The sequence below is a fragment of the Wasmannia auropunctata genome, unplaced genomic scaffold (assembly GCF_000956235.1).
Source record: "Wasmannia auropunctata unplaced genomic scaffold, wasmannia.A_1.0 LD336000.1, whole genome shotgun sequence".
In the NCBI taxonomy this organism is placed as follows: Eukaryota; Metazoa; Arthropoda; class Insecta; order Hymenoptera; family Formicidae; genus Wasmannia; species Wasmannia auropunctata.
The window spans coordinates 4,286,802-4,300,436 of record NW_012026890.1 but is presented as its reverse complement, the minus strand read 5'-3'; the positions used below and the strand labels follow the sequence as shown (position 1 = coordinate 4,300,436).

At 35.3% G+C, this 13,635-nt stretch overlaps 1 protein-coding gene across 2 annotated transcripts in view; it reads right to left on the bottom strand.

Annotated features, from left to right (window-relative positions):
• LOC105453396 (cyclin-dependent kinase 4-like) overlaps positions 1–13,635 on the bottom strand; it is a 144,067-nt gene that overhangs the window by 13,017 nt on the left and 117,415 nt on the right. The gene's annotated exons all lie outside the window — the stretch shown is intronic.

Below are 13,635 nucleotides of genomic sequence, written 5' to 3'. Positions count from 1 at the left end.
TGTTTATTTCGTTTAAATAACTGCAGAAAAGAACTAATCGCTCTACATTTTGAAAATAAATACATCCGTGTAATGTTATTACACAGGTGATTGTTGCAATTACATTTAATAATTTGGTTTTTTCCGCGTTACTCATGCAAATTCCGTTTGAAAAATAGAGTACTTTCCCATTGCTAACACGATGCCAATTATCGATGAATGCAGAGAATGATTATTATCGCGGGGATTTATATGCATTTATTCATGCACAGGATCATGAATATATCGTTGTGTTCCGCGAATAGTAAAGTCCTGCTGAGTACGTGCAAATATTAGCACATGGTCTAAAGATACACAGATAATCCAAAGTGCTTAACTTAGACTTGCCAGCGATTGTATCTAACGTACTATCTAATATATCATCGTTTTCCAAGTCATGGCTTACGTAACGAATAATTTACAGTTTGCGAGATGGACTTTGTATTAGTTGAAGCCACATTATGGAATACACTACACGATAAGACGCGGTCGCCTAAGTAAAATTTGGTCTCTTTTCCCGAGCATGGAGATAATAATGAGTATTCAATTTTGGCGTTACCAGTTACAATATTTTTATATTGCCCCTGCAGCCATGTGGGAGTCGCTCGTTTATTATAGGTTTTACATTTCGTTGTGACGTTAACGGCGCGTTAAACGATCGGAGAACGGCCTGTTCGCCGTAACCGCAACGACGGGGACTTTGACGTATCGTCACGCCGCGCCGGCAGAGTCGCATGCATATTCCCGGGGAAATTAGCGGCGCGACATTACACATTCGTCATCCGCGGCTGACACTATCACCCCACGGCGGAAAGTAAAGGAAGTGCGGCGGTTTCGACGACCGCGCGCGGAACGACCGGAGGATCCCCGCCCGCCCGTTATTTCAACATCCGCGTCGTCGTAAAGGAAGAAAAAAAAATCAGATGTCTGTTGCTCCGTTCACGTCGGATCCCCGTCGCGCTTTCAGGGAAATCCTATCGGAGAATAGGGCCGCCGCGCCGTGAGGAATCCTCATGTACGGAGGCTGCGCTGGAATGTCTCACTCTCTAGATCTTCCGGAATATCTCTCGTCGGGGTGTAGGGTGTATACCTACATTGACAATACACAGCGGGACTGTTCCATCGAACGATTTAAAGGCGATAATCTTATATATACACATATAAATAAATATATATAAAACATATATGTACATATATGTATACATACGCACACAAAGCGAGACCGCGGAGTTCAACAGCCGCGTTAGCATGCGGAGGATGCGCGGCGGTTATGCGCTTTGAAGACGAAGAAGAGAGTCGAGATGACGTTCGGTTACGAGCCCCTCGCAGCCCGCTTCGCTAAATAAAGATTATTTACAATAGCGCCATTCTCCGCTCGATCCACCAAGTGCCAAGTGAATGATTTTAAATCGGCAGAAAACAGATATGATAGAAATCAGAATGCGTAGCACGATGTTCGATGAAAGATAATTCGCGGACTGACAATGAGTCACGTTACGATTGCGGTTTTATCGACGCGACAGTCAAAATCGATACGCGATTTTTACTGTGAAAATAATAAGATTACCGTTCCGCTAATTGTATTACATAAATACATTCCGTCGAGGTCACACGATCCGGAGTTTAGTTATGAATTTTTTAATTTTTCCGCCACGAAGCGAGACCCGCGAATGAGCGCGTTATCCATTCGAAAATTGGGGACACGAGATTCCCATGGCATTCTAGCCGACCACCGGCGCGACAGGGCAGACATCTCGCTAAACGTTTTACCATTCTATCCACTCGTCTTTATCAGTGGCACACAAACACATGATAAACCTCCTAATCAAGTTGTTATATTTACAGACACCCAATTCTATCTCAAACTAAAAGCAAGATAATATACCCGTATTATCTTCACACCTCCGCGAGTGCATGTTTGTACGGAATTTTTCTCGATCAATTTAAAAATACTCCGTCTGCTCCGTTTAGATCAATTCCGTCTGACGGAAATTTTTTTCTGCGTTCCACGGGTATAAGCGTACGTATATCCCGCGAGACGCGAACAGGACGAGAAAGCGGTGTAAAAAAGAAAGGAGCAAGGTAAACAAAAGAACGCACCAGTGCAACTTCACTGCATCCCCGGATGCGCTCGGCGCGACGCCCAGACAGTAACGCAGGACCACGTGTTTGACGTTGGAGGACGCGTTCGCAGGGCGGGCGGCAGACGTTCCTGGCGAACCCGTCGATCGTCATCACGGCCGTCATCACGGTCCGTCGTCCTCTTCGTCTTCGTCGTCGTCGTCGTCGTCGTCGCTGAAGGCGGCGCCCAGGTAGCGAGGACCCTGCGCTTCTCCTCGCGGCGGCCGGCGGCGGCGGGGCCCCGAACGGCCCCCTTTCCGAACTGGCCCTCTTTCTCTTTCCCTCACGCGGCGCTGCGACGTGCGTGTTGCGCGCTCCGAGACATGAATGGAATGCTTCCTCCGGCGGGCGATGCACGCGAGAACCGACTACGGGTCTGGAATGGAATGGGCCGAGAGGCACCAGCACGGGTCTGGCCCAGGAGTGGGGCCGGCGGTCGCCGGGCCCTTTACAGGGCTCGGCTTAACGTCAGGGCTGTAGCTATCTTTTGTGTCGAATCGCATGTTCAAGCGCGCCCGTGAAGTGTCCTGTGAGCAGCTATGTCGAAAATGATGGAAAGAATCCTTCCATTTGTTGACATGAGTTTAAATAAAACGAGAACGTGTAGGAAGAATTGTTAGCGTGTCAAGATTTGATGTGAACGTAATGAATAGTTGTATATATCTTAATTTTTTTTTTTAGTTGGATTGTAATACTTCAAAATGAGCACGCAATATTTTTTGATTTTTTACCGCTTTAAATAAATTGTTTCATTAATAAATTAGTCGATGAAGAATGCCCGAGTTATACACTAAATTACAAATTATTATAGTCGCGTGTATACAATTATTATGTACTTTTTAAATAACTATTTCTTCAAATACAACATTATCCTTGCCAATCCGTTCTAGAACATCGTTAGACGTCGTTATCGTCGTGGTGTAAAGCGCCAAGCATGTCGGCAGATTAGAGGAAGACCCTCGCTAATTTCCGAAATTTATGGTAGAGCGTTTCTTCAGCTTGGAATTCCGGAGCACTTTGATCGCTTCTTTTATACTAAAATATGCATTTTATGACACGGCTGTGAAGGGACCGCTAGCGGAGAGCGTACGTAAGATGTAGGTACAATATTTAATTGGGCCTGTATTTCTGTTAGCTTCACTTGTGTATTCGAATTTCCGGCGTAGGAAAGTATGTCGTTGCCACTGTCTATACGTGATCGGAATTCGTCGTGGTAAGGGCAAGGCGTACCGCGTCGAAGGTATAGGGTTAAAGAATCCGATATGCGCGTTGCGTTATTGATTGACCTAAATGTACATTTGATTTCTCGTCGATGATCTCACTTAAATGTGCTTTTTCTTTCGTTTTTTCTGTCAATCATGATTGAAGATATTATTAACAATACTTAACTTTTTTAAATGTAATCGTACAGAAATTTTGTATATGTTTTGTAGAAATATTAAAAATAGCATAATTATATGTTCTTCTAAAATTTTAAAATTATTAAACAGAAGTTGTACAATTTCGTAAAATATTTATCTAGAAACGTGTGATTTCTATAATGTACCGATATGAGCATAATTAAAGTTCTTTGGCTCGAAGTTAAAAATGCGCTATAAAATGGTCAAGAAAATGATTCTGTTTTGACTGTTTTGTATCTGCGAATGACTAACGCTGCCTGTCGATGATTAGGAGACTTTTCATACTCGTCATTCGGGTTATTCGAGCAGCTTGCGCGGAATTATCCCGCGTGACGAACCAGTGATGCATCTAACGCCGCCCGTTTCTATAAGTGCAGTAACGCAGTGACGCATACTGCAGCCAGATGACGTATAAATCAATGACCATTATTGTCGCCCGACGAGCTTTATTATGCTGCTCCGCGGCTACAAATCCGGAAGGCGATTGATAATTAATCAATTGAAATCCAAATAAGAGCGCGTGGAAGATATTCCCTTGTTATTTATCTTTACGAGTTATTATTATCAGTATTGTTATTATTATTGTTTATTACGAATCGACGAGATATTGTATTTACAAATAATTAATTTAATAATCAATTTAGAATCACGTACATTTTTTGCGTGGTCTTTTTAGTTTTATTTCGTAGCAAGAAACATGATAGAAATTTTGCTATTCATTACTGGGAACGTTGCATGTGCGTCGTCTCGTAGGATAATTAAGGCAAGGAGAATTAGATGGTGAGTCCTTTAATCTTCGTAGCAATGGATAGTGTTACGCGCAACACACATTCCACGTGGAAAATACCTGACGACTCTAGAAATAGAGAGGGATAGCGTTCCGTTATGTGCTGTATAATGAAGACCCGGTGTGCACCGACAAAGAGAGAGTAACTATCTTTCTTTTGCTGCAATGGGTTCTATTAAACTATTCAAGCCATTTAGAGGAAGAACGCACATTTTATTATACTTGTAGATTTCGTTTCTGGGAATGAACACAGTAGGAATGTGGACCTGGCGTGTATTTTGTTCTTGAATAGAATTAATTTTCAATTTAATCTTCGAGTCTATCGTTTTAATTCAATTGACAATCGAAGGAATAATTGTTAATCTTACACACACTAGCAGAGAATAATTATATATTTGATTCTTGATCGAGATATACAGGAGACATATCATGTCTCGAATATTTTTATTTATCACAAGCGAAATAGCCGAACGAATAATTTCCGCGGTGGATTAAACGTTAAGAATACATCGGGCTTTCGAACAGAAAATAATCAAGACGATAATGCTAGGGCTGTCTACGTTGCATTAAGAAACACCTGGAGGCCATCTACACCTGGTTGCTCATAGAGCTCCTTTCATCGCATTTCGGCCTCATGGTACTTCGAGAGGGACAGAGAAGGCACAATGAACCGACTGTACGTAGTCCTGGGAACATGTCGATATACAACTTCTTATCGATGCGTTGAAATATCCCTCTAACGCACTTCTGTGTTTCACGTTGCGCCGCACTTGAACTCTAGCGGACTATTCGTGCGACTGAAGCAACCGAGGCTGTTCGCCAAAACATCACGCTAAAAAATATAAAACTCAGACCAAGTCTGCAACCCGGTTTGGAAAGTGAGGAGCCAGACGTGCCGAATATTAACGAGCACACCAAGGTGCGATAAAAAAATATATCCGTATAGCGTGCAGCAAAGAGCAGAGAATTCGCACACGTTTCGTGAAAAAAAAAAAAAAAAAAAAGAGAAACTTAGATAATCCCGCCCGCACTCACTTCTGGCGTGACCTTGTACCTATCTCGCCGACATGCACCAATTTGACACGGGGGCCGAGCGTGCTCGTTGGCACTGCCGGTGTTTTCCTATGCAACGTACGCGAATAGGACGCGGTTAGTGAGCTCCTTTATTTTCGTTCCAGACGCGGGACCGAACAATGGGGGTTCTAAATTGGGCAAAAACCAGTCCGGCGTCTAGTTTGGTGAGGTTGTAGGCATTCTGGTGCACACAGTGGGACCAGAAGCAGCGCCAGGGGGTTAGTGCGAGAAGAAGAGCGAGAGGGAGGAAGGGAGGAGAAATGAAAGAGAGAAGGAAAGAGAGAGAGAGAGAGAGAGAGAGAGAGAGAGAGAGAGAGAGAGAGAGGGAGGCACGTCGATAGTCTTCACAATGCAGCCGAGTCGCACAAAGCGGGATCTTGCGATCGATCCAGCGGGGACCGTTCTGGATGTCCTCGGAACCTCGCGAGAAGCGACCGGCTTTGCGGATGAAAGTGGCAATTAACCCAGCGACGGTGAAAGAATGTCCCATGTCTATTCCGCCACCACGGCTAGTTCGTCGCACCCTCTCCGGTCTCAGTTATAACACATGTATTTCGTCTTATTTTCTTTTTTTTTTTTACCTTTCCTTCTCGTTTCTTTTTCAACCCGCTCGATTTTTTCCCGATACTCTCTGTTTACGGTATCGTTTTTTCGGCTTGCAGCTCGCGCCAATGCAGTTGTTCCTGGAAGAGTATCCGGGTTGGTCGACGTTTAGGGATGAACGTGTCGGAATGTGGGCCTTTTCGGAAGGAGGATGCGCCAGTCGGGCGTGTGAGCTATGTGTGTCGGAAACGGCCGATATCTTCGCGACAAGATTATTCGCATCAAATTGATATTATGTCAGAGAGATAAGATACAATTTACAAAATTAATATATTATTCATGGTGGGCTGTGATTCGTGAATATTAATGCTTAACAGTCACATTAAAGATTGAGTTAAACCGAAATTCAGTTTATGTATTATCATTACGAAAGAAAACAAATTGAAAAGTATGATATAGACATTTTTTTCTATTTTTATTTCGCGATGTATTTGAAACTTTATCCATTATATGTTTTATTTATATATATTATAAAATACGTAAAGGATTAATATAAAGATGAGATAATAATGCTAAATTGCCTTTTAACGCACAATAGTATGCAATGTATACATTTTAGAAAATAAAGGCAATAATAAAACACGCGTTAACTTTTTTCGATTTTATACGATTTAACATGCAACTCTCTCGTCCCCTCTATTTCGTTCTGGAGGCCACCAATTATCAGCGTTCAACAAGATCGCGCTCTTCCATGGCCTTTTTCCTCCTTTTTTTGTATCTTTTTTTTTTTAAACACGATAGCTTCGTCTGGTTGCTCATCTTGCACTTGTCTTATTTTCTTCCATGTCCGGATGCTCGTTTTGGCTATCATCGACGACACGATGCTTAAAACGTCGACGGTAATTGTGAGCCTGACGCAGACGACAACGTCGTTTATGTTCATCTCAGCTCGATTGAGCGTAATAAAATAAAATTTTGACGTCCGACCAATCTTTTACGATCTACCGCATCGATGCTGTAAACCGGATTATCCAACGATTGTTTAGGCAAGCCTTTATAAGCATCATATATTTACATATATTATATTTTTTTAAACAAACGTTAATAATAAAATTTTCTTTCTTTCTTTAAGAATTTTAAAATTATTTTTAATGAAATTTTTGCAATGTAAAGTACTATTTGAATATAAGTGCGTATTTTTTATTGTCTTTTGTTGTATATATTTTTATAGCAACTAATAATAGGATATCTACATATAAAAGAATTTTCATAAGTATATTTTTTGTCAGCTTAATAGAGTTCAGATGTTTATATCCACTGATGGTAGACAAGAAGTTCAACGTGTCAGTTGAGTCGAGCTTCTAACTATTTCGATATGTTATATATTTTATACATTTGATCAAGTTAATATAAAAATATCAATGTATTTCATTATTTGAAGTACATAATTGCGAGTAAAATATTCTGTTTACTTCATTTTCTACTAATGCAAAAATTCTATTCGTTACATTAATCGATTAAAACTTCGTAATTGAAATATTTTTCGTATTAACTACATAGAATTACAAATGTTTTTATAAAATAAAATATATATACTTTAGTACATTTCACAGTTACTTCATATATTAATATATAGTTTAATATATTTTCAGCCGTCGTCTGTATCATATTTTCACTTTGTATAAATGATTTTAGGTTTAATAGATAAAACAAGATTATTGAAAGATGTACGTGCATGTAAAGAAAAAAAAGTTAATATATAACACATGATTTAGGAGTCTAGAAAGAAAGATACAGTACGATTCGAAGCGTTTGTACAATAAATATGATAAAGAAGAATGGTATACTAAGTCCTGAACATCGCTGTAAAGGGCGCTACTGATTTCTTTCTGTACATAAACGCACTCACGGAAAAGTTAAAAGAAAAGACAATCACACTATTCGTTCTAGAATTCTGTTAAAATTTTATATTTATATATTTTTATAGCAATTATTCTATTTTATATCCATAAAGCTATTATTACTGTTATTTTTCTGCAATATATATTTTATTTATTAATAAAAAAATATGCACAATCAATCATTTTCTATATTATCCACTAATGGTCAAAACTAACGAGAAAACTTCCAATTGACAATTTATGATTTCGATCAGTTCGGGATAAATACATAAAAATAAGAGACAAGTATTTTTTATGTGTTTCATTGTATGGTTTAAAATATATTCTTAAAGAAAAATCGACTAAATTCTAACACGAATTATATATCATGGTTGTTTTTAATGAACTTGAGCCGGTCTCGTTATACGATCTCACTGGGTGACTGAAGTTTCTCGAGGTTGCCAAATTTCCTACTCGTAAATTTGAAAGCAGAGATAAATTTCAAATTAATTAGGAAGTTGTAAAATTTTTAGATATTTTAAATTGGGTAAACACAACATACTTGATAGTTTTAAATTAATTAAAAATATTTAAGTTATATTGGCAAATGTAAATAAACAGCGTGTACATTTCTAAATTGGAAAATTACTGAGTTTCTTCTCTGCATGCGATTTTGAATTACTAATAAAACTGATAGGAAGTAGAAACTTAATTAATATATGCACTCTAAATATTTCAGCGTGCCATAAAATTTCAAGTCACACATTTAAAATTTAGGAAGTGAAAGTTACATTTTAAATTATATTATAAAATTAATGTAAGTTACGTAATAAGCACAAAGTTCATTTTTTAAATATTAAAAATTATGTCAAAAATGTAGTATGCTATATAAATCAAGCACAAATGTTTCATGAAGTGTACTTTAAAATTAAACTCAAACTAATTTAGAAACGAATGTTTCTGTCTCTTTCATGTCATTTCACAAAAAAATATTTCAATTTCTTTAAAAATACTAAGTATTTATTAAAAAATACAGCTTCTTATTTGATTTTGTATTATTTAAACGTACAAATAATAGATGTAGTTACATTGCATTAAAAATAGTAAAGAAAAGATTACTATGTATCCTATAATTAGATATAATTAAATACAATTAGGTTGTATGATATATGTATATTGCACGTAATTCTTATAAAAATTATATTTTGTGAAATTGGAAACCGTAGATTTTTTTCTTCAGCAGAAATAATACAGATGTGATAGCAAATAATTATGATCAAATATTTAAATATGATGACATGGGCGAATATAATGAGTATGAGGGGATTATACTCCCACTCACGCAAGGATAATTTTCTTCTTATTCTATTTTTTTTTCTTTCCGGATGAGAATCAGTTACTGACCGAGTAATTTCATGCGTACTTGGCTAGGAGGCTACCCGTTACATAGAAATGCAATTTTAATTCTTCGTGCGCCGTATAGTGCAATGCGGGCAATTCCACTAAAGTTCGCGTAGTGATTTATAGAAATGGGTGTGTCGACACGTGAGGTCAATCAATAAATAGATTCTGATTATTGATAAAAAAATAAAAAGAATATTTTCAAAATAATAAATATCAACAAAATAAATATCTTTGAATCATTTCAAGCTAGAATCTCTTACTTTTATTTAATTGTGCGTTAAAAAATTTTCATATTATGTAATTTTCACAGTATGATTCTTCATGCCATAATAATTATTAATATAATTATCAATTAATTTCGTGACATATTTCGTTGGAAAAATTTATTCTAATGAATTTTTAATTAAAATATTATTATACCAGTTTTTTAAATAAAATTCGTGTAATACATTATGTAATGTAACAAAAAGAAATTTAAAAAAGTAATATCTGTGTAGATATTATTTTTATTATATTAAACATGTCAAAGACTTCTACAGTAATGCTCCTTTGCATTAAATCAATATCATTTATAATATTCGAAACAACTTGTGCATCCTCTAACTCGTTTTTGCTGTAACAGGAAAGAGGAAAAAAGAAAACGAAGATGTGCAATTGAACAGGAACACATGGTGTTCATATCATTTGCCAGTGAAGGAATGTTACAGAACTACCAGAAAGCAACCGAGACGTATGTATGGTGCACGTCTTGCAGCTGTCAAGCTTTCACGAAATTAGCGAGTTAGAAAAGCAGGCCAGCTATATAATGCTACATATGAAAGTAATATTCCCGCGAATAATTCCATTCGAGTAACATGACAGATATTACGTGAGTAAAATTATTCGAGACAATTAATATCGGTGCTTCTTGAAGTTGCATCTATAAAATTTATATTACGTAAAATTATAAAATTCTGTGATATGTAACATTATATATGGCAAGCGAACTCTTTACGAACTCTTCAGTGCAAAATAAGTGTAATCGTGCTGTTTAAAATATTACTTGTATATTGGTGAAAACATGAACAATTTTTTCGATCGAACGAAGGATGAAAGGAAAATCTGTCAAGAGAGAATATTTATTACAAAATACTCGGATTCAAGGGATAAAATCGGAAATTCTCAGATTGTTATAATTCTACAAAGAATTCACCGATCCATCACGAGAATTTTTAGGGATATTCTAAAGGCACTTTAGAAATTCTATAACAGATTCTTAAATGATCTGTACCCATCTACCTACTCATACTTTTTAGCACTATTTATTTCTTACATGATCCACTTCCTGTTTTTTGGAATTTCAATAATCACAATTTGATAATAATTGATTATATTTTAGGTTTATTTCATTAAAACTTGATTTAAAAATTCAATATAAATAAAGTAGGATGGGATATTATGAGCAACTTAAGAAAATGTTTTAATATTTCATACTGAACATATTGCATACTGAAGAATAATAAAATCTTGTTCCTTCCATTTGATAGGTCTGTTGGTGTTATATGTATTTTGGAATTAGTTATTTTCAAATACTAAAATGGCGAGAAGGGGGAGGTTGTTCTTATTACCCATCTAGTGCTCATATTAATCTCAGAACAAGATATCCCATCTCAATGTAGATTGGGAACCTAAAATGATAGGAAAAAATGTAAGAAATACGAAAATAACATATTTGTTTATTTAATTCGATAAATTTCCAAAATAAATAAAAAATTAATGTAAATCCCGCAGCATACTGGGTAAAGATAGATGCATCATTTTCACAGCAGATTGAACTACTAATACCAATTATTGCAGAAATATAAAGAGTGCTCATAATACCCTAAATGAATGAAGAAAGAACATCACTGAGAAAAAGAATAAAGAAAAAAGCAATGCTTTGGCTTTATCACTATTTGAAGAATTAAAATTATAAATTACAATTATATTTGTATAATTATCTGAATAGTTTATTCAAACCATTTACGTATTTATTGCTTTAATAAATTAAAAATTAAAAATTAATCATATAAATATTAACTTAATTAATGATTTAATAATTAATGGTTAGATGATAAATAATTTATACATGATATTTATAACGAAATGATTAAATTGTTATAATTCAAATTCTAAATTTACATTAATGCTGATCAATTTACTGATACGATGCTTCGTGACAATAATCATGACGATTGCAACACGAACGTTTGTACGAAGCGTAAAAAGATGAGGTAACGAGTATGGGCACGCGATTTATCATAACAACGGGAGAAATAGTAAGGCATCGGTACATCTTGTGTTTACTGAATGCAGAAAAATATGCCTGTGCGTGCGCAATGCACCTATGGGATTCAGTTATACCGCACTGACCAATTTTCAGTTACGTTATATTCATTAATAAAATAAAACGCACATGGATTCCGTGCATTTCCTCGATTTTACGTAGTGATAAAAATGAAAAAAAAAAATAGATTCATACGATACATTCGATCACAAGAATGAAAAAAATAAAATATATAGAGGCTTACACAGAATTTCAATTTTTGTAACATCTTGGAAAGGAAGCATTAATGACATTTCGGTGCAACTGAGGCTCTCGTGCTCACGATGCATCGAAGTCCCGTTAACTATACATGTGCGCGACTTTGCGCATGTTACACAATTACTTGATTGTACATGAAGCAGAATTTTTACAACATTTCTGATGCTAATGATCTTAAATTGTTACAGGTTTTTGCAAATTTTATTTTTTATGAGTTGTATAATTTTTAATGAATTAAAAGAATTAGCAAATAAAGAACAAACAATATGTATGAAAAATTAACCAAAAAAATTGTCAATATAATAATTATTACTAATAAAGCTTAATAATTATCAAAACAGTATCAAAATAAATCATTAAATGTCACACGTAGGACATTTTATTTTATCTTGTTCTACAATTACTACTTCTACAAACACCATTGAAATAATCAGTTTTTAAAGCAAGTATAGACTATAGCAGAAATGATTGAGCGGACAGATAGCGTACACTTAGTAGCTCTTAATGACAGCAATTAAAAATCTGTACAATGAAAAAAATAGTTCTGTGTTGACAGTTATAAAATTAAAACTGTAAACAGAAATAATTGGCAATACCATGTAATACCATTCTAATTTTATTATCATTATTATGATTAAAATTATGACTATTTAAATATAGAAGTATAATAAAAGCTCTATTGTTTTAAATAATTAAGATAAAAAAACGCCAACACAAAAATGTATTTGCGTTACATGTATTACCGATATCCGTATTTTAAAAGATTTTTGAGATTTGCTCGAACGAAATATTCAGTACGTACTAATTATCCAATTTATCATATCGCAATTGCAAATAAGGATTTTACATGTTAAATGAGCAAAACTAGGAAGTCACGAAAAACATGGCAGAAACTCGGCAATTACGTTTAGTGCTAAACATGCTATTTAGCGTGAATATCGTGAAACGCGAACAATATTCTGTATAATTTAATTTTTGTAGTCTTATTTAAAAAATAAGATATTCACACTCTAAATTCGTTGCAGTAAAAATTGTCACTTTATCATACAGTGAAAGATCGATTTTAGGGATTTCACTGCTATGCAGTGATTTTCACTGTATGTAAAAGTGAGTTTTAACTTTTGTTAAAGTGAAATTTTTACTTTATTAGAAACAGTAAAAAATGTCACTGTTATGGTAGTGACATGGTTGCAGTGGCATGATTCACTGCAAGAAAAGTGATTAATTAACTGCAGAAGAAATGAAAAATCACTTTTCTAGTAAAAAAAATTTGAAATTTTTTGACAGTAGAAAATAATTTATTATATTAACGATGAAAAGTAATTTTACTAGTAAAAAATATAGTGAAGTAATTGCCTATGAGAGCCGACACGGGTGTTGGTGTGTGAAATTCTTATCGTTACAATATCCAATCACACACGATCTGCGCGTCGCACGGTTTGTCGGTCTTAAAACACAGTTCTTTGCATGAAGTCGGAAACTGGTAACAAATTAAATTGACGAACAATTTAATATCTTTCGATGTTAATATGCATCTGTAAGATTCCCCTCTTCATAGGCAATTACTTCTCAATATTTGATTTCTTGGAGCCTATTCTATCCAAAATTCATTAGAGTAAAAAAGACACTTTTAAAAGTTATTAGCAGTTAAAATGTCACTGTTAACTGCAGTGACTCAAGTTCACTTTAAGTTAAAGTGAAATCTCACTGCAAAGAGGGTGGTCGTATTTTGACTATTCGCTACAGTGAAATCTCACTGCAACGAATTTAGAGTGCACAAATACGTACTTTAAAAATCTGTAATTGCTATATATTAAGATTTTTTTCTATCACGAGATACCTTAA